The 20,232-nt window shown below is 39.2% G+C and overlaps 1 protein-coding gene across 5 annotated transcripts in view; it reads right to left on the bottom strand.

The window, feature by feature from the left end:
* Positions 1–20,232, bottom strand: part of GLRA2 (glycine receptor alpha 2) — a 129,518-nt gene that overhangs the window by 6,367 nt on the left and 102,919 nt on the right. The window lies entirely within an intron of this gene.

Below are 20,232 nucleotides of genomic sequence, written 5' to 3'. Positions count from 1 at the left end.
CAAGGACATAGGAAATTAATTTTAGCTATAGGGTAGAGAACATCAGGGAAATTTTCCTTTTGGCATTCATAAGCACAAAGTTAGAAAACCACAATAAATTTAGACTTGAATGCAAAATGGAATCGATATGAATTAGACAGCAAAATAACTTCGGAGACTTCATTCCTAAATCATTATGATTTTGAAACAACTCCCATCTCTCAGTACCTTACATAATTCACAGTGTGGTTTTGCAAAGACACTCATGCTCACATGATTTCTGTTCTCAGGAGTCAGTGAATAAGTGATGGAGGTAGTTCAGCCAAGAAGCATGGTTGGATTTTCAAAACCTTATTGCTTCCCCAGAGAAGGCCCTCGGAAAGTTAAATTGTCAGGTAAATTGTCAGAGAAAAGGTCCTTTCATAGACTTTTCATAGGCTAACTGTTTAAAAGACAGTAATGGATTTTAGGAATAAAAGATCTGTTTTATAACTGAGGGATTTGCTGGAGAGGATCCTCCAAGCATCATCACTAGAACCAGCAGCAAGGAAGAGATTTATAAGAGATCTGAGGAAAAGGTCTTTTCCCCAAGTGAAGGTACACAGGAGAAACAGGCTATCCAGAATGGACAACTTTCAACCAAGCAGAAGGATCTCTAAATATTGAGTGACTGAGTAATGAAATCGCAATAGGTGAAATGCAAGCTAAAGCACATTGCAAAAGGTAACCCTGATTAGACATAGGCAGTAATTGGCTCAAATGTGTTCTTTCTTGGGTGAGAATTGTGGGAATTACCATGTAGATGACTGAAAACATCAGTTCACTACTGAATGGAAGTCAGGCAAACAAATCAGAAAATGTCCTTCTGCCACTTTGTCCACTTAAAGCGTGAACAGTTTTTGAACCTAAGGAACATTTCTAGTCATACAAAGTCAGGAAAGACATAGCAGAATGATATAAAGCACAAAGAGGAACAACAACAATTATAAAAGACTTTTTATGTATGCAGGGATCCAAAGTAGATGAGATCTCTTCAGCTTAGAAAAGCTGTGTTTGAAGGACAGGGGAATATTACAGATATCATAAAATCATAGTGAAAATTAATTAACGGAGGGAAAATGAATAGGTTATAGTATTTTTTTTTCCAATGCAGGAAATAAGATAAAACACAATGACACAAGGAGGAAGAAAAGGAAAATTTATTTTTAGGAGGAAATTATCTTTCATTTACCTGTGTAAATCATTGTGTTAGAACAATTTAGAAGATGAAAATAGCACAATGGCATGGATTCAGGAAATATATACCTATGTGTGGCTATTGAATGTGCAACCTTAGTTCATGAAAAAGTACACCCTTAGCTCCTTGTTTTCAGAATACAGAAAAGTCCTTCTGGAGGAACCTAGAGGTTTTAAATACAATTTTTTTCTCAACATCCATGCCCAGCCACTTTTCACCCACTATGGCATGTCTTATGAGAATTAAGATCTTCCATCTCTTGGTAATATGCTGGGAGCTGGAGCTAGTATTGTAATGCTCTGCATTTCCACTGATTTTCAGTATTTTGAGTGTCTTTTTTTTTTTTTTTTTTTCCTCCTCTTCAGACAGCTGAGGCAGAAAGTGATGACTCTCACATAGCAAACCTATTTGGTCATTAACAGACTTCTCTGTTTTTTTTCCCTTCTTGAACCTGATCTCAAGAACCTGATCTCTGGTTTGTTCCTTCCTGACGTTGATCTTAGTTCACCTACACCAGATGCCATTTCCTCTCCTCAATCAAGGTTCAGGAGCAGAAAATAATGTAAAATTGTTACTTTCTCACTGCAATCTGTCCCAAAGTATTGATCAAGAAGGGCCCCTAACTTGCCCTAAGTATTGTTTTTTCCTAAATATTCACCTAGGTGTTTCATCAAAAACATAAGAAATCTTTCACTGATCGTCCTGAGTGATATTGCTCTGTCAGGATGCATCATTCTGTGTGTAACAGTGGTTTTGTCCCTTTTCTACCTCTCTTACCACAAATTTTTCTGCTCAGTGAGGTTTGTTTTTCTCTCATTTGGACACCCATGCCTTATAAAATCTAAGTGAAACAGACCTCGTATTATACACAACATCAACATTTTAATTAATGGAAGAAAAATCAGTCATTGCTGTCTTCAGTAAGGGTTTCCAATGGACAAATCTAAGCTTGTTTTAGAAAGCTGTGTTTAATAATACCTCCTATCTCCAATAAACAGCAGAAGAATCTTTGAAGCATGACTGATTTACTTACTCTTTCTGTAAGAACAGCAAGTGAACTGTTGTTAATACAATAATGAAATGGTAGTTAATGTGGTTTTGCCCTCGTTGAGTAGGAATTGAGCATTATCCAACTGAAAGAGTAACATAATTTAAACATGTTGGGAAGCAAAAATATTTTCCTGCCTTGAAATATCTTTAAGTGGTACCTAAATTTTTCAAGAAAATCTTTAATAATAGAGATTATACAGTTAGTAAGGGTGATTGGTTTATTACGAAAAAAAAAATAAAAAGAAAGAGAGAAAGAAAGAAAAAATTCTTCTTTAGTAAAGAAAGACTTGTTTCTCTCAAATTCTTAAATGCACTTAATATAAATTTATTATTCAATTTCATGTTTTATGTATAATATGATTAATATTTTAATTTTTTGGGGGGAGGGAGGGAGAAAGAGATGAAATGCTGTTTTGCAAAGCACCGTAAGTGTTCTGATAGACAGTTATAGATGCTAAAGAAGAACAGATCTATTTCTGGCACAGAAGAACTGTGCCTCAGTTTCCATTTGTTTTAAATGACAGTGCCCAGGCTCAGTAATCTACGAGTGCCATACAGACTCATTTTGCCAGTTTATCAGTGGCAATGGCACATCAGTCTGTTATACATCAGAGAGATCCACATTAATGACCCAGATTTGAAGGATAATCTGCAGAAGTCTGGTGGATACGGGGTGACTAGTTTCTCTTCATCCTGTCTGCATGTGAAGCTGAATAAACTGCAAAGCTAGTGTTGAAACGTGGGGCTATTCTGACATTTTACCAATGGAACACCAATGGAAATTTACCTAAACCCCACCTTTGCTGCTTCCTCTTGCTCTCTGCAAAACGGCTGCCTCAGGACAGACGTGCTGCACCACAAGCAGACTCTCCCCCACTCGCAGCTGGCAGCACCTAAATCCCATCCTCAGACTGCAGATCCTCCTTGCCCTGACACCCGCTGCCCACCCAGAAAGTCCTGTCCCAGGACACATCCTGTGAAACAGGCCCCCTGTGTGACTGTTGGAGGGGAAACAGCCACTGCCTTTTCTATCACAGCATGCAGGAGACATGAGCTTGCGGCCCCCCGCTGCAGGAGGGGGTTCCTGAGTGCCTGCCCCCTCGGGAGTTTTCCCAAAAAGTTCTCTGGTGCTTTTATCAAAGCAGATTTAAATATTTTGGGGAAGATGATGGTTTTTATTGTGCCTCTGGGAAATTTTCCGCTGCTCTCTGCCTCAGCTGTAATCATTTTAGATTGCTTTTTTAGAGTACCCCTGTGCCCTGACCTCAGCATCTCAGAGTATCTCATTTGTCAAACAGCCAAAATTAAAAAAAAAAAAAAAATGTATATCTGTGTACAAAGCCCGGAAATGACACTCGACATTAGATTTATGCAGATTATCCTCCAGAACAATACATTGCTAGCCAGTTTTTCAGATTTAAGTTTCAGTTCCCCCAGCTCCCCAGTTTTTGGGGCCAGGCAACTGCGGCCAGCCCTGTAGCCCATACTGCGACAGCCCAGGGACAGAGTACATCATTCTCCCTGCCTGAGCCAGGTGCTAGTGATGCAGAGTTGTGACCTGTGACATCCGTGCCCACCACTGAGGACCAGTAGCATCCTACTCAGTGCATGCTGAGAGTGGCGAACATCTGTGGGAAGCTGGGGGGAGAAGGGAGGAGAGAGGCTTCCCCTGCACCTCTGCAGCCCTTCATGGGGGATAAAGGGAAGGGGAAGGGGAAGGGGAAGGGGAAGGGGAAGGGGAAGGGGAAGGGGAAGGGGAAGGGGAAGGGGAAGGGGAAGGGGAAGGGGAAGGGGAAGGGGAAGGGGAAGGGGAAGGGGAAGGGGAAGGGGAAGACCAGGCTTTTTTTCTCTTTCTGTGGAAGGATTCTTTCCTTCAAGTCCTTTGCTACAACAGCATCTGACACAAAACCCAGTAAACACAGAAAGGGATTGCCAGAGCTTTCTCAGACAGACTTCATGCATTTAATTTATGCAAATACTGCACAAAACAAATTAAATATTGCAAATTATATTAATAATTTAAATTGTGAAGCTAAAAATAGTCAGGAATATCTGCAACATCTTGAAGTATTCACATGCAAATTTTATAAGTTTTGTTATTTTTTTTTCCTGAGGAGACAAGCCAACTGATAAATCAATGCCTTCCTTTCCCAGTTTATCAGTTATTAATATGGACTCCCAATAAATAATGTTTTGGGGTTGGTTTTCTTTTCTTATCTTCTATTACACAAATTATCCTTTCTGGCTTTGCATATCATTTAGTTCTTGTTAGCCAAGATCTCAATCTGCATTTCTCTAGCTGTTTTTACTTTGCTCTGAAGTGTGATTGGGTTAAACAAACTATTTACCAGCTATCTGCACTTCAGACTTGGTTTCTGAAATTAAATTGTGACTTCTTAGAAACATCTTGACTGTTTGAATATATTAGAAATTTACTACACAAATCCACTTCCTTATTTTCATCTTGATTTGTTTTTATGAGGGTTGTTCCATAAAGGTCTGATATTATTTATTCACGGCAAAATAAACATTAATCATGGGGTAAAAATCAATGGCACTCAATGCTATAGCAACTTCATAGTCTAATCTTTACACAGATTTTTTTTTTTTCTTTATCTGGTAAGTAATAAATCCATAAATCCTACAAGGTCATTGGAAATATGCATACAACAAAAATGAAATAAGATTTCATTTAAAATGAGTTTGATAATTTTTTCTCTACTGTATTAAACACAAAGATACATATACACACTTACATAGTCTGTATACACCCACACGTGTTGATATATGTACATATATAAGCATATGTTCATCTACTTAATTTAGTAATCTAACGCCTTTTGTATTCAATCAAGTCATATATTAGTGAGAAATGCAGAGATAGATTTGCTGTATTCCAGTGTAATGTTTGGAGCTCTCTCTGGAGCATTTCTGAAGCTACAACCTCCATTTTGCTAGCTTTTCTGCTTGCTTTTCCCCTTCAGATGGGACTGAAGTTCTGAGGAGCAGGCATACAGGATGCACAAGCAGGAGTCATTAAACATTCCCAATCCTCTCTGCCTATGAACAGGCTCTTTGCTGGGGTGCTGGCACCTCTCCAAAAGGACCATCTACCCAGACCAGTAGCTAAGCAATAGATCACCTTGTGGTGGACTTTTATTACTTGGCAAAACTGATTAAAAGATAAAGTGAAACAGTAGATTTAAGAGAATATAAAAGGCAGGCAGACCAAATGTGGAAGAATGACAATAGCAGTGGAAGAGGCATTTTAGAGAGAGGAAATCAGATGTTCATCTGATCTCAAGGCTTGTTCAAGATGATTAAGAAAAATGGGAGAAGAAATATCCAATTAATTTATCTAGAGGAGAGAGCATGAGAACACCCTATGCCAAAAAGCTGTTATTCCAGTAGCCTTCCCCAAATGTGTATATTGCATGTTTCATCTTTCACGTGTTCTGGAACTGTAAGTCCTAAATCAGTGTTCCCAAAGCTGGAGAAAAGCCTGTCTTTGGGAGTACCGAGGAGATCAGGACTCACCTTGAGGGCCTAAGACCACCTGATCTTGAGGTGTTATTCTGGGAGGGACTAAGATCTGGAGAAGGATTTTGTTCAGCAAATGTGTCTCTAAGTCAGAGCATGAAGTGGTGTAGGAGCCCTCCTGGACCAAGGGAGACCCAGCAGCATGGATTTCTACTTCACTGGACCTCCAACAGCCTCATGAGCAACAGGCAGAAATGTTATGCCAGGATCAAGCAACATGATGACTTTGGGAGCAACCTTTTTGGGGGATCAACCTATTTTGGGAGTGCATAGTAGCATACCACACACTGTGCATTCACAACAAGTAGACTTTAACCTGATTTGCTTGTCCTTTGAGCTGAAAACATGAATGGTGTCTTGAAATCACTAATGAGAAATACAAGCAAATCAATTAGGAAATGGTATTCAATAGCCACTCTCAGGCTGTCTCTTTCCTTCTACAGCTGTCTCTTTTCTTCATGATTGCTTTTTTATTTTTTTCTACTCTGCATTTTGCCTCATTAATTCTCAGTTCTGCTCTTACGTACATCCTCTTTGATGCTTTTGCCCTTGCTCATTTCCAAACACAAGACCTCCACATTCTGCTTGTAAAATTCAGCTCCTTCCTCAACCCCTGCCTGCTCTTGCCCCTTTCTGGTCCCTGCAGCTAAATTCTCTTCCTCCAAAGAGAAGTCAAATCATTAAAGTAGAGCTACACCTTGCCAAGACCACTTCTGATCTGAGAGGTGTTATTTGACCTTTTAAGAATAATCAGGAATTGTTTAATTTTTTAGTGAAAAGCCTACTTCCACTTCTGCATAACCACAGAGCTCCTAATTGCTCAGAGATTTTCCAGTATGACAGAGCATTTTGAAAAGTATCACCATGCATTTGTACTACTGTTCATGATATATCGCATGCCCTGCTACCGGTGCGGAAAGCTGGAGATTGCCAAGTGCGTTGTTGGCCCACGGAGCCTCCTGTGCCTTTGTTCTGACTGCCCAGAGCTTGCAACCAAATCCACTTTGAGGCTTTGGAAAATGAACACAATAAGTGCAAAAAGCAAAACCTTAAAGTGGGATTTTTCTTTTATTCCCAGTTTAAAACCCAGCAAAGAGAGTTATCATTTGTGCATTTTACATGTTCCAGTCTACTGAGAGCTCAGTAGTGGAGTAATGTGTGCATATAGTAACAGATTAAAGACTTGGCATGCTCTAGAATACTCCAATGACGTGTCCAATCACAGCAGTACCATCTGCTTTTCCTTATACGTGCTAAATTTATAGTGCTGTGTTAATTTCTATATTAGTTTACACACCACCTACAGGAAATTATATTCAACAGATAAGCAATATTTGGGCTTTGTTGTTTGTCTTTAGCAAACAGTTAGTAAATGTCTCTCCAATTACTCTGAGCTCTCATTTTAGAGAAAGAAGGCTAGAGATCACTAACATTGATTGTCCTTTTTTGTTCCTGAAGGTGTGACAATGACTCACAATTCAAGTATTATTTCCCTAAATTGTTGTTCATTCAGATCTGGGTAGAATTTTGAGAATTTTGAGACTGAAAGGTGGTCAGACTTCCACCCAGAGTCTGGACACCCTGACAATAGAAGAACCCTGTATTTTAGCTGTATTTTAAATTATATAATTAAATGAACCTCTCCTATACCTTGTGGAAATTCTACTGTGCAGGAAAGCTCATTGTTAACTGTATTTTCTCTTCAGGTGGCATTCAATTTGATGCTACAGAAAATGCCACCTTATTGATCAACACAGTAAACAAACCTACAAAACATGTGGGTATGTTCTCCCTGTACTGTGGAAAGAAACAAAAATAGTAGAACAAGACCATGGAGTCTGCACAATATTGGCAATATCTCACTCCTCAAGCTTGGTCCCTGAAAATCTGAAGCGTGGGAAGACAGAAGGCAGGGCTAAAAAAACTGCATTTGACAAACATCTGGGGTTTCTACAAGACTCTTGCCCCACTAGCGTTGTGGTAGCATGATTTACTGAAGATTCCATAGCTAGCGCATTTGCAGCATCTCTGCATGACATTGTGCTGAGTGATTTTTCCCCATCAGATGAAAGACTGAGTTACCCCTCCATGGGTACGAGGGAAGCAGGCATTTCAAAGTGCAAGACCACTGAACTACCACCTGAGGGGACAATTGTCTAGAGGATATTTTTTAAATGTGTTTGCCACATTTAAATAGATGGTTTCAGCTTGCCAGTCTTGGAATGGCTCCTAAAATAAACATCAATATAAAGAATAAGGCAATTTGTTTTGGATGATTAAGAGAATCTGGCTCATATATCCGAGGTGTGACAATTCCAATCACATCTTCATTTCAATTTACAGGGAAAGAAATAATCTAGGCTTTGTTATTGCTCATAATGCTGTTGCTATATATTTGACATGATAATCTACAGTATTAGTCAGTAAATTGACTCACTGGACTGCCCTTGATCATATGTTCCATTTTCTGCTCAGCAGGGCCCTCTCTAACAGCTATATATAACCAGGAAGAAAAAAAGAAAGACAGCTTTCTCTTAGATCATTACAAGATGATGTTGCATTCAGTTTTCCTGTTGCTTCAAAGGTCATAAATGATGTGATCTTTTTGCCATCACAGATAATATATGGCTGCTGTTTCTCTGACTTGTCAACTCCTCATACAGAAATCCAATACTCCCCACTTGTCATATATTCATTTCCGATGCATCTTCTCTTGCCAGGCCCAAAATGAAATAGTCATTGTATTCCTACCTGCCAGCTTTCAAGTCTTGGCTTGTACGGTCCTTCCTTGTCAAAACCCAGTTGTCACGTTAGCAATCCACGAGTACTTGCAGTAAATGTAAAATCTCCTGATCTTAATTAAAATTCTGTATGCTTTTCTGTTAAATAAAGAAAATTGCTATGTACCTTAATCCATAGCCCTGCTCTTCTCCCATAGTTTTTCAATGTCTGATTACTAAACTAATTGCACAGGCAAGTTGCTTTTATACTGCATCATGCATTTATTAGTTTTATATCACTATCAAAATAAGTATTAGATTAATCTTGTCTCTTCGCATGTATTTTGAAAAATTGTTTCCTCCGTCCAGGCAGAAGTTAAAATTACGAATGACCTCTAAAAGGGGCTGGAGTATGAAGGGTCGTTCTCAGGGCTAAGAAAGGATGAGAGCAGAGACTCAGAAAGCAGGCAGCTTAGCAGGAGATCAGCACAAGTTACAGAATATGAACTCATGTAGCTGTATTTCAGCAGAGTATCAGCAGCTGTGTAACCTGGGCTGCTGCCGAGGATGGGGAACTGCAGAGCCTTGGGACAGAAAGAGCCTATTGCTATTCCTGTCCAGAAGGGTAAATAATTGTTCAGAGTCCTTTTTACTGACCTTTGTTCTAGGAGTGCTTGTGAGTCAAGGAGAATTACAGGGTGTAAATCAGAAATACTCAGCTACAGGTCAGCACATCCACAAAGAGACATAATTCAGCTCACAGTCTCCCGGAGGAGCAATCCCTCACAAATCTCTCTTAAACTCCCTCCTGATATATTGGGCACGTTACAGAAGGAACTGTTTAAGAGCACTGATTAATATTATCAGCCACTGTAAATCTCCCAGTGTGCTGCCTGGTGCTGGCAGTGCCAGCTGGCTCTCGAGGACCCTTCTGGTCCTGTCTTCTGTGAGCCTCTGATTCTGTGTTTGTAATATGAGGAATGGAAAAGGAATCAATAACTGGCCAGGACAGGCAGCTTCCTCAACATTGTAATGCTGTTTGCATATTTAAAACATGCAAAGAGGCTAAAGCCTAAGCCTCTTTGCTTCGAAAGCTGCTAGTAAAAATGATCCCTGGGTTCATATGAATCTGGTACCAGTTCCTAAGACATTTTCACTTTGATATGGAAGACAAGAGAGGAGGACTTGGGGGAAAGAAAAGTAGAAATTCACATTGCACCACAGCCTGCCAATCACCCTGAGGTAACCCACCTTGGGATTATAGGTATCTGCCTCGGGCTAAGGCAGCCTGCAGCTTGCAGAAGAGGTAAGGAATGGTATGCCCCCCAAAATGCTTTTCTATCTCTCCTCTGCCAGACAATACCACAGGAGAGCTTGGTTCTTGTTTCTGAGCTGAACGAAGTAGGTATTTGACAGACTCATGAGAGTTGGGATGGGCAGCAAGAAACATACTGCATAGGCAGTGACAGGAAAAAAGGGAGACTGGGAGCACTGGCTGAGATTCCACATGCAATAAAACCATCTATTAGCATCATATGAGGTTGGGAAAATATTCAGGAAATAACAGCTTTTCGACTCAAAACCAGTTTAAGATAAAAACAATCATGTCATGATACAAGTCTGATATTCAACCCTAGCTATAAATGCCCACAAGATAACTCATCAGAAAAAGGGGAAAAGCAATAACTGAACAAAACATGATGAAATCATCAGTCTGCATATGTCAGTAAAAAACAAAATAAATAAATAAAATGCTTTTACAACAAAATAACACAACATAAGCCACAAGGGAAAGTGAACAAAGATCAAAGAGCAAATAAGAAACAGACAGCACAAGCAGGCATCACCAGGATCTAGAAGTAATAAAAGAATAAGAGCATTCAGCACCAGAGCATCTTAAAAGAGCTGTTGTGTACTTGGGGGAAAAAAACAAACAAACAAACAAACAAAAACATCCTTCGTGGAAACTTAAAAAGTCTTTATTTACAGCTAGGGAGCAAGACATTTTCTGTGCCTGCAAAAAACTACTTTTTTTGACTATTTATTATTCTCTTTCACACTCCTGTGTGGTTCTGTATGAAAAAGTACAGTTTATACATGTACATCCTCCACATGAGCACACAGCACAGGTAACAATAAGGGCAGAATAATAACAGACTAACCCATTAGCAGCAAATACAGAACTGACTCCACTGCAGTTCATGACAGACAAATCTAGGACATCTCCAAAATAAGGAACAAAATGACAGTACTAAAAACATTTAAAAAAAGAACTGTAACTGCTAGCTAAACAATTGCTTCTCTGTAGGATCTGAAGCCAACATAAAAGGTGAAGATATAGCACAGTAGAACTGGCTTAGTGTTATATGATTATTATTATATATATATATTAATTATGGAAGCAAATAATCTTGTTTTTCTCCATTGTTTTTGTTTACTCCCTTGGATGGGTCAAGGATGACAAATAGCCCCACAACCACCATCTGAGAAATGTGGGATAGTGGGATGAAGCTAGCTTATGTTGAACTCCTTAAGTGTGTTAAAATGTTCATGCTTTTATTCACATCATTGTACAAACATAAACACATCAGATGAGGAAAAAAAATACAAATACCAAAAATGCCTCACAAAACTAGCTCTCCTCCTTTTTCTTTCAGCCCGGCTCTCCTTGGAGACACAGTCACTGAACTCAGCCTCACTTTTTTAATGACGAATGCCAAATGTACCCTGTGAATATGCATTACAATTTGCAAAGTCATTAGTCATCCTGTTTGCTTTCATCTAACACATGGCTTTGGTTATTTCTATTCCCTCAATAACCTTGTACAAGATCCTTCTTCACTGCCAAGACCCTATTCACTCCACACAATTCTGGCTGCTCCAAAGGGCACGTGCACTCCTAGTTGCACAAATGCTGAGGAGATCGTATGAACATCTAAGAGCAAGTTCACAAAGAGTGTTTCAATAATCTATGAATCTCATTCAGAAAACTGAGAGGAAATCCACTTCTATGGTGTCCCTGATGAGAGACTTGACTATTGCCAGGTAGAAAGTTTAAGCTGAAAACAAATGCTACAATGAAGAATATGTTGAATATGCTGAAAAGGCAGAAAGCCTATTTGCAAACTGGGTTGGAAGAGCAACTAAACTAACTCTTGGTAGGCAAGAATGTGAAGTAACTAAAAAAAAAAATAATAGAAAATGCAGCTATATAGAGTAATAATTCTGAAGACAGCATGAAAATCAAGAAATGACTAATCCCTGTTAGTTTTCCTAGGCAAATCGTTACTAGAAATATTGGTGAGGCCACCTGGAGTGAGAAGCATAATATCCAAACATAAAAGGCGCAGAAAGAGAACAAGAATTAATAAATTCAGAAAACCTGAAGCCCAGGCATGGCAGGACATGCCAGTATGTGAGGGCCTGGGGGAAACTGACAATTACTAGGTAGACAAGCACAAATGAGATCTGGTGACCTCTCTGGGAATCACAATGAAAAGGTAATGTAGGGAGAATAATGTCTAAAATATGTTATGCCTCCTCTGCTTTTTCACCTTAGACATGAACACTTACACACACAAATGCCCGCAGAATGACCTGTCTGCTAGAATATTGGCTGACTTTATGGCCTAATAAGCAAACTGCAGTTAAATAGCTGCCTAATTTGCCACTGCCATTCTATAAAGGATGGGGCAAGAGCTTGCAAAACTTACAAGAAATGTAATTGTCTTTTCTGAGAGCCACTGGAAGTTTATACGAAATAACTACATAGCCTATTGATAGGACTGAAGGATTAATGAGCAAGAGCACAAAGTAATTTTCTGAAGACTCGAGTACCCACTCACTGGTGCAAATATCTGTGAACACAAGAATGTCCCCCTGAGTTTCACATGGGAATTCCTATGATGGTGGCAAGGTCATCAACCTGTCACAGATTGGACAAACTATTTGTGTAGTATTGGCACCCATGCTGCACATGCAATGAAACACATGGCAACACCCAAATACATCCTAATTAATCTAACTAGGTACCTTACAATTAAAAAAAAAATAAATAGTGTTAAGACCTAGCAGTATGTCTTCTGTACAGAAGGTACCAAAGGTTGTAAAAGAACAACCTGCTTTGTTGGTTGTGACGGACAAGTTTTCTTCATTTCATCAGCCTGTAATGGCATCACACTCAATTAGACTTTCTATAATTTCTCTTGCCTTCCATGCTCAGCACAGGAAAAAAGAACTATAATTCTGCAGATGGAGCAAACAAGGAGACTTAGTGTTTGATTTTACACAATGCTTTGCAAAGCACCAAGACTGTGAATGTGCTAGAACCTTGGTTTTTGCAGAAATATCTGTTGCACAGACCTTGCCTATCAATTTGACAACCAAGACAAAACATATTAGAAGAGTGAGACCTCCATGGAAGTGAAAAAGGAAGCTGACATAGGTTAACAGACAACAGATAGGTACACTTCTTGGAGAGTTTGTGCTGGAGAGTATCAGGGCTGATCCATGCAGGTACCAATGTGAGGCTGCATCCTGAAGAGGGAATGTACGACTTGCTTTCCTATAATGGAATATAAGAGCTTGTGTTTGTGTAACTCAGATAATCCTTAATGATCAGGGTTTATGATCCCCACTCTTAATTAGCTATTCTTTTGGCAGATGAAGATTGCAGAGCACATGAAGGCAAGTCTCCACCACCAGCAGGTTTGGGAAGGCTTAACAGAAAAATGAATGAGTCGGTCCTAAGCAGAGCACTTCCACATGACTGGCAGAAAAAATCACCTCAGACAGCTTTGTGTAGAACCAATTGAAGAAAGTGAGCTGAGGCATCAAAATAAAGATTTCCTGTCACTTCAGAGTCTTGTCATAATATGGAGAAATCAAAACTTTGGCACCTCACTAGAATAACCTACACTTACATGTATGCAAGTGGATTATATGTGTGTGTGTACAAATGCACACACAGTGTCTGTGTGAGAAATTATACACACGGGTTAGAAGTTTAATGATTCAAAGAGCTATACAACACCTCAAGCAGAAGTTACAAGCTTGATGCAGAAATTTACAGGCATGATTCTCGGTTTCTCTTAGTCCACATGTTTAGGAAACCACAGCAGTGTTTTCTGACCTTTCCAATCTGTTTATTCAAGAGCTAAAAACACTCTGGCATACTTATTCTGCCAGTAACACCCAATCAACCACTGGAAACTGAGCTTACCAATAGTAAGAACACCACCAGTCCTTCTTGGCACTGATCCTGTTGGAGTACAGAAGTGTTGGGTAAGCAGACCCAGGGCCGTGCCAGCTCTGAGATGCCATGAGAAGAGCCCAGTCACAGAGAATGGAAGTGGGTAAGTGACCTGTGGCTGGCCTTGGCAAGTTTTCAGATGCTTCCAATTTGAAATGGCTGAGGACTCTGGGAAGACTCAGTAGCAAGCACTCAGAATGTGTGGAGCTTCAAGGTGTTTATTCCTCCCAGTGTAACTCGTCCTAGCCCCTTCCTCCTGTTGTAGCAAAAAAAAATCTCATTCCCTACAACCTACTCCCAGCTCGCCAATTGCCAGTTTGCTATTGCCAATAAAAATAATAAATAAAATATTAAAAAATAAACCCATATTTACACTAACATCTTTCTCTAGAAGTGGATCAGGTGAAATAGACATCTCTGATCATTAAATCAAACTAAAGGTGTCAAGAATCAGTCTCTGACCAATCAGTTTGCTATAAACAATGATTAGTAATGTGAAAAAGAAATACAAAACAGTGCTGTTTTCCCTTTGGGGGGGAAAAATTAATGAGAGAAAGAAAGAAATTACTTCAACACCGCTTTTTTAAAAGTCCTATGAAAACTGGATTTTACTGGAACCCATGAAGTTTTTCAGACCTTGAGACACCATGAGGTTTCAAAAGTCTAGTTAATACAATTTGGTTTTGCACAATGTCATTTGGACAACATCATTACAGAATGCTTCACAATTAATTACATTCAAATAACAGCTTCCATCCCCTGTGGAGAACGGGATTAATTGGGTCAGATGTAAATGTGCATTTCATGGATCTTACTGAACACTTGCCCATCTCACCAATTTACCATGTAATTTGATACAACTGGTGTGCTATCCTCTGGAGATGGGTAAAGCAAGCACAGTTGCAAATCTGGGTAGAAATACACTGATATAGCAATGCTGATATTCTTAGCCTGTATTATGCTTGGCTATAACAGTGTCACACTTTCATTCTCTTGCAGAAACACTAGTTTGTGCTTATTCATGCTGAAATACTTGTCTGTTGGCTATGAAGCTTAGGACAGAACTCAGAACTGATAAGAAGTGTTGTGATTGACAAAGGATCAGAAACTGTCCTCCTCCCAGGTGTCTTCACCTTCCATTTCTCACCTTCCATTTCTCACCTGAGAAACCCTGAGATCAGGGCCTTGTTGGATCCTGATTCTGGGCAGGAAAAGAGTAAAGATAAGGTATCTACAATGGGATAAACAAAGGAGCTAACATGGGACAAAGTTTTTTTTTCCTTGACACCTTGTGCAGCCTAAGCCAAAGTCTTGAGACTGCAATGTATTTTCATTCTTTTTTTGGACACTTGGGCAGGGACAATTTAGGTTAAGTGTACTCCTCCTGAAGCCTTCCTTCTTCATTTTTGATCATGAAGTGTGTATTCAACATTTTTTTTCCACTGGATTTTTTATTAAATAAGATAGGTCAGAATGCAGCCAATGAAAGAACCACCTTTTCTAAAATAATCTGGAAAACACAAGTTTATGCCTGTGTCAGGTGGTTCTTGAAAAGATATTTTTTTTGGTGTGCTTTAAAGCATTAAAAATAAGAACACTGTTTCCTGGCTCTTTTTAGCTTTCTCTGCCCTATTTTCAGTTTGCACTCTCCCCTAGGTATAATAAAAAATGAGACATTTGCACCCAGCTGGAGAGTACCTTTCACGAGCTGGAAAACTGCAGAGTTCATTTCTGGTGTATTTCCTGCTGTTCATGAGTAACTACCAAGACAAACTCACTCAAGTGAAGTGCAAACTTCAGTCCTCAAGGCTTGTCGGTTCAGAGCTGATCTTTTTAGCCACTGCATGCTGGGTAGGTACAAGAGAGGACTCAGAGCTTCTAAAGCAAGAGTAACACTACCGAGCAAACAAAAAAACTCTATCAGGTACACCTTCAGGCTTTTCCAGTCCTACCTTTCCCAGGTGGCACAGCATACTGCTGTTTCATAGCTCTAGATCTGAAATATTGTTTTATTGTTCCACAGCCCCTTTACGCTTCTACGTTCTGTGACACTTACATCCTGTTCATATCTTACTTAGTGCTAAGGATTAATGTGCTAGGGTACTTGCAAGCTGGCCAATGTGATTCATTATTCTGCATTGTGTCCTGGCTGGTGTTTTGGAGCAGAGCCTGGTCCCTTCAGCCCCTTCTCCCACAGGGTGCTCCATGTTGCACCTTTCTGCTCATTTCAGTGAATATTAATAACTTGCCATTTTGCAGTCTTATCAGCTTCCTATCAGTTCTCTACTTCTCTGGATTTTATACCTCTATGCTAGGCATTTTTTTTTCCACTCCTCCTTTTCCCTTATATTTTTCATAGAACTATGGATTTTGTTCTCCTGATTTTGTCCACTTGGCTCTGTCTCTACTCTGATACTTGGTCACAATAGCTCGGCTTGTATATATGAACTCTACCATATTTTGTAAATGCTTAGATATTTGTGACTTGATACCTGGAGGTGTTTCTCAGAAACTCGTGTTATGTATTCCATAAATTAGTCTGCCTTTAGTTACAGAATGGTTAATGTGTCCTTTTTTATTATTATTTGGGTTTCAGAGTTCTCTCTTTGGAAATATAACTGTCCTTTTTCTCTTCTGTTTCTGAGTTTCAAATGAAGTATATAAAAAAAATCCATCATTGAATAGTGTTTGAAGCTATAACACACATTAATCACAGATATTCACTTATTTTGTTTTCCTAGCTTCTTTCTTACAATATTGCAACAAAAACTTTAATATCATTTTTCACAACACTTGTAAACAGCCCCTTATTAAAAATAACAATAATAACAATCCCTCTTCCACTGTCTCTTTGTCTATGCTTGCTTTTTACTGGAAAATCTTCTGAACACATTTGTCTTACTAAATTTTTTTGACCCATTGCTTGTATACCACCCTCCCTTGGCTGAACATCTTTGTTTCCTACAGGTTACTCTGTCTTTTAGGACTCTTGTCACTCTTCAGGCTTCTGTCTAGAGCTAGACTAAGAATTTCTGTAAAGATATTTTTCTAGTTTGAAACAATACTTTTGTTTAAATGTTTAAACTCACTACAGTAAGCCTATTTAATAAATAATAAAGATACTTTGATGTTAACTAGGGCCAATGCTAGTCTATTCATGCTCACAAAGATAAACAAGGACATTCAGATGAAGTTGCAAGGGGAAAGAGCAACGTGTTGGAATGTATTGTACCTATTGCTTAACTGGTTCTGTGTGGTTGTATATGGGACTGCTACTTCAAGATAATGATCATTTTGGTGTATTTATCTTCTGCTAGATTTTTTCTGCACAATTACATTAAAGTGCTAATGCAATTGCCCTGGAGAAGGAAAATAACCACAATATCTTGAGCGTGTTTATCTACAGCAGGAGCTACCCACTCTTTAATCCGCTAAGTAAGCAAGATGTCAGAGAGAGAAAAAGCCATTCAGACTCTGATTCCTATTTTTCACAATGAAGCTCATGTGCTAGAGCTTGCTCTGTGAGTACCAAAAATAGCACAGCAAAGAGGGCTTTCCTTGAGCACTTCCATTATTCACATGATGCGGCATCTTACATAACGCAAACCCTGCACGTTATCCCACCGAGTGCTGTATGCACAGATGCTAGTGGACAAAAATTTCCATTGGGGACAGTAGTAACAAGTGCTTTAAAGGCAAATTCAGGATAAAGGCAGTGATTTTTTTGACTGGCAAGTCTAGGAGAGCTCAGAAAATTTACTGGGGGTCTGGTGGAGGGATTTTGATAGGATTAAAACGGCAGAGAAGGTCTTTACTGCTCAGTGCGTGCTTCTCCCTTTTGAAGATGGAAACATTTGATCACCTTGACAGTTGCAATGGTTTTGTTCAGGGTACCTGCCTGCCCACCGGCAGCTCCATCCAGAGATCAGTCGTTCTCTGGACCACTTGGCCAGCTGCTGCCACCTCTGCTTAGCGGAGTTATCCTTTGCTGCTGTAACCACTGAGTCTCAGTCCCAGCTCTGTCATTCGAAAACACCATTTGTGCCTCCCTCTGCTAATCTGCATGCATCTGAGCCCTGCTGGATGCAGCACTGTTATTTGTATTGCTCTGTGTTCCCTGCACATGGGATTAAAGTCTGTCACAGCCTCCAGCTGCACAGTTTTTTGCTCGAGCTACAAAGTATTGATTTTAACACTAACAGTCCCAGACTTAACCCCTACTCTTGGCCACGGAATAATTTAGGAAGTCATCTCTGAGATGCTGGTATGAATACTAGTGTGCTGTGACTCATTTTTACTACTGAACATATAACATAATAATTGCAGTTTTCAAAAAGGGATGATTGAGTCCATGTAAACAGAGTTCTGCTTTCCTGGAAACACATCATTTTGGAAAATAAGCAAATCTTGTTCGATTATTACAAATCATATTTTAAAAATAAGTTGTTTTATTTCAGTTGATCTGGCACTAATAAAATTTAGATTCTAATGTAATGAAACTGTACTAGATCTTCAGTGCCATCAGACTCATGGCTTCTGTAGCCTCTACACTATATATACAAAAAGTGGTATCATATACATTAAATAAAAGCCATTTCTCTCATCAGTGAAATATAATTACTCTTGGATGTTTTTCACTGTGAGCAGGAAGACTACACAAATCTTTAGGATAAACATTGAATATTTCCTCCAACAGAAACTGCACGGGGGGGCACAGACAAGTTGCAGGTCTGAGTAGCTGAGGACATAGGGTTTTATTCTGTATGGAAGGTGGCAACTGGTCCTGATAGTGCAATCTTTTCTAATGCAGTGACAGAAGAGTGGTTCAGCTGTAAATACAATTTCTTGTACACCAACAATGCAGCCTAAGCTTTCCTAGAGAAACATTAACCAGCCTGACTTCTGGTTTCAGAGATTTGACAGGCTCAGGTTTGTTGTGCTTTTGTGCAGTGCTCTGAGGGTTGCAACACTAAGAGGAACAAGACACAGAAGTAGCAATAACAAAAGCAGTGATAGAGGTGTAGGCTTACAAAACTGTGAACAGTCTTGTTTTTCAGATCTCATTGCTTAACCCAGGAATCTTGCTCAGGCATGGCTTGGTCCTTATTTTTTCAAATTAGCACTGGATGATGCAGTATAAATATTCAATCACCCTTCTTTTCCACTCTCTCTTCTTGACTATGTCACAGTCACTTGCCTGTGAGTTTTATGTTTGCATTCACCATAAGCCCTTAGTTCAGCGAGCAATAACTAAGCAAGCCAAACTCCCTGCTTGTGGGGCTTCTTGTGGCACCACAGGCTATGTTCCCCTATGCACATAAGTGTCCTTTTCTTGAGCAGAAAAGTACTGAGCTGCACCTATGGCAGCACTGCTCCTGAAACCTCCATCTTGATGTATTCCTATGTTCACCCTGCTAGAGCAAAACACCTCTGTGTTGGGAGTTCTCTAGGGGAAACCAACTCCAATACAGCTCCAGCTCTTAGGGATTTACAGCAAAAATAAATAAATAAATAAATAAATAAATAAATAAGATAATAAAATAAGAGATATATAGTCCCTATTTGTACAGTCATGGATGTAAATATAACACCAATATTAAAAAATATATATATGCATGTATATATATATATATATATATATATATAAAAAAAAAAAAAAAAAAAGAGAGAGAGAGAGAGAGAGAGATTTCTTCAAGCTTCCCTTAGGCAGAGGGTATCTTTGTCTTACATGAACCTTAGCTGGGCTACTTGTACTAACTGACTGATAAAATATACAGCACCAACTACTTACTTGGACTGTTTTTGTAGATGTATGACACCAGCTTTCAACTGGCAGCACAGTAATACTGATTATATCTTCTAGGAGACACTAAAAAAATTATTTTTGTATTCATTCCTGTATGTGTGTAAGTATGACTATTTCTACAGTAGAAAAAATGCAGAAATGAAGTCTTTCTCCTATTGTTTGATACTGTAGCTCTTTAAGATAACAATTTATTACTTTGCAAGCCCTCTATCCTAATTTTGCTGTGTAACAGGAGCAATGTTTTTCATTTTGATTTGGAAGGCCAGCAATTCCCTTTACAGTGTACAAAATCCACTGAAATCATATGAATCTTATAATCAAATGACTTTACGGACCTTGATCAAAGTAAGGCCCATTACAGCTTAAAAGCTCTTCAGGCAATGATTTTTTGTTATTGTTGTTGTTTCGGAAAACCAGGTCCTGAAAGATTTAAATTCCAGACCCATTTTATTTAAACGAATGAACCAGTAGCAACCAGTGAGCTGCACACTAAACTCGTTTCTCTCTCCATCACTGATTTTATTACTTCCACAACTCACCCGTAATCTGGATCTATCAGCTGGTATTGTATTGCTTCAGATCTGCTACACATCACACTGTGTAAAAGATTTCAGCCCCATGGCTCTTCTCCAAGCAAGTAAAAAGAAAC

Source organism: Anas acuta, chromosome 1, assembly GCF_963932015.1.
Source record: "Anas acuta chromosome 1, bAnaAcu1.1, whole genome shotgun sequence".
In the NCBI taxonomy this organism is placed as follows: Eukaryota; Metazoa; Chordata; class Aves; order Anseriformes; family Anatidae; genus Anas; species Anas acuta.
Note: the sequence above shows the minus strand (reverse complement) of the source record. Positions and strands in the feature narration are given on the sequence as shown.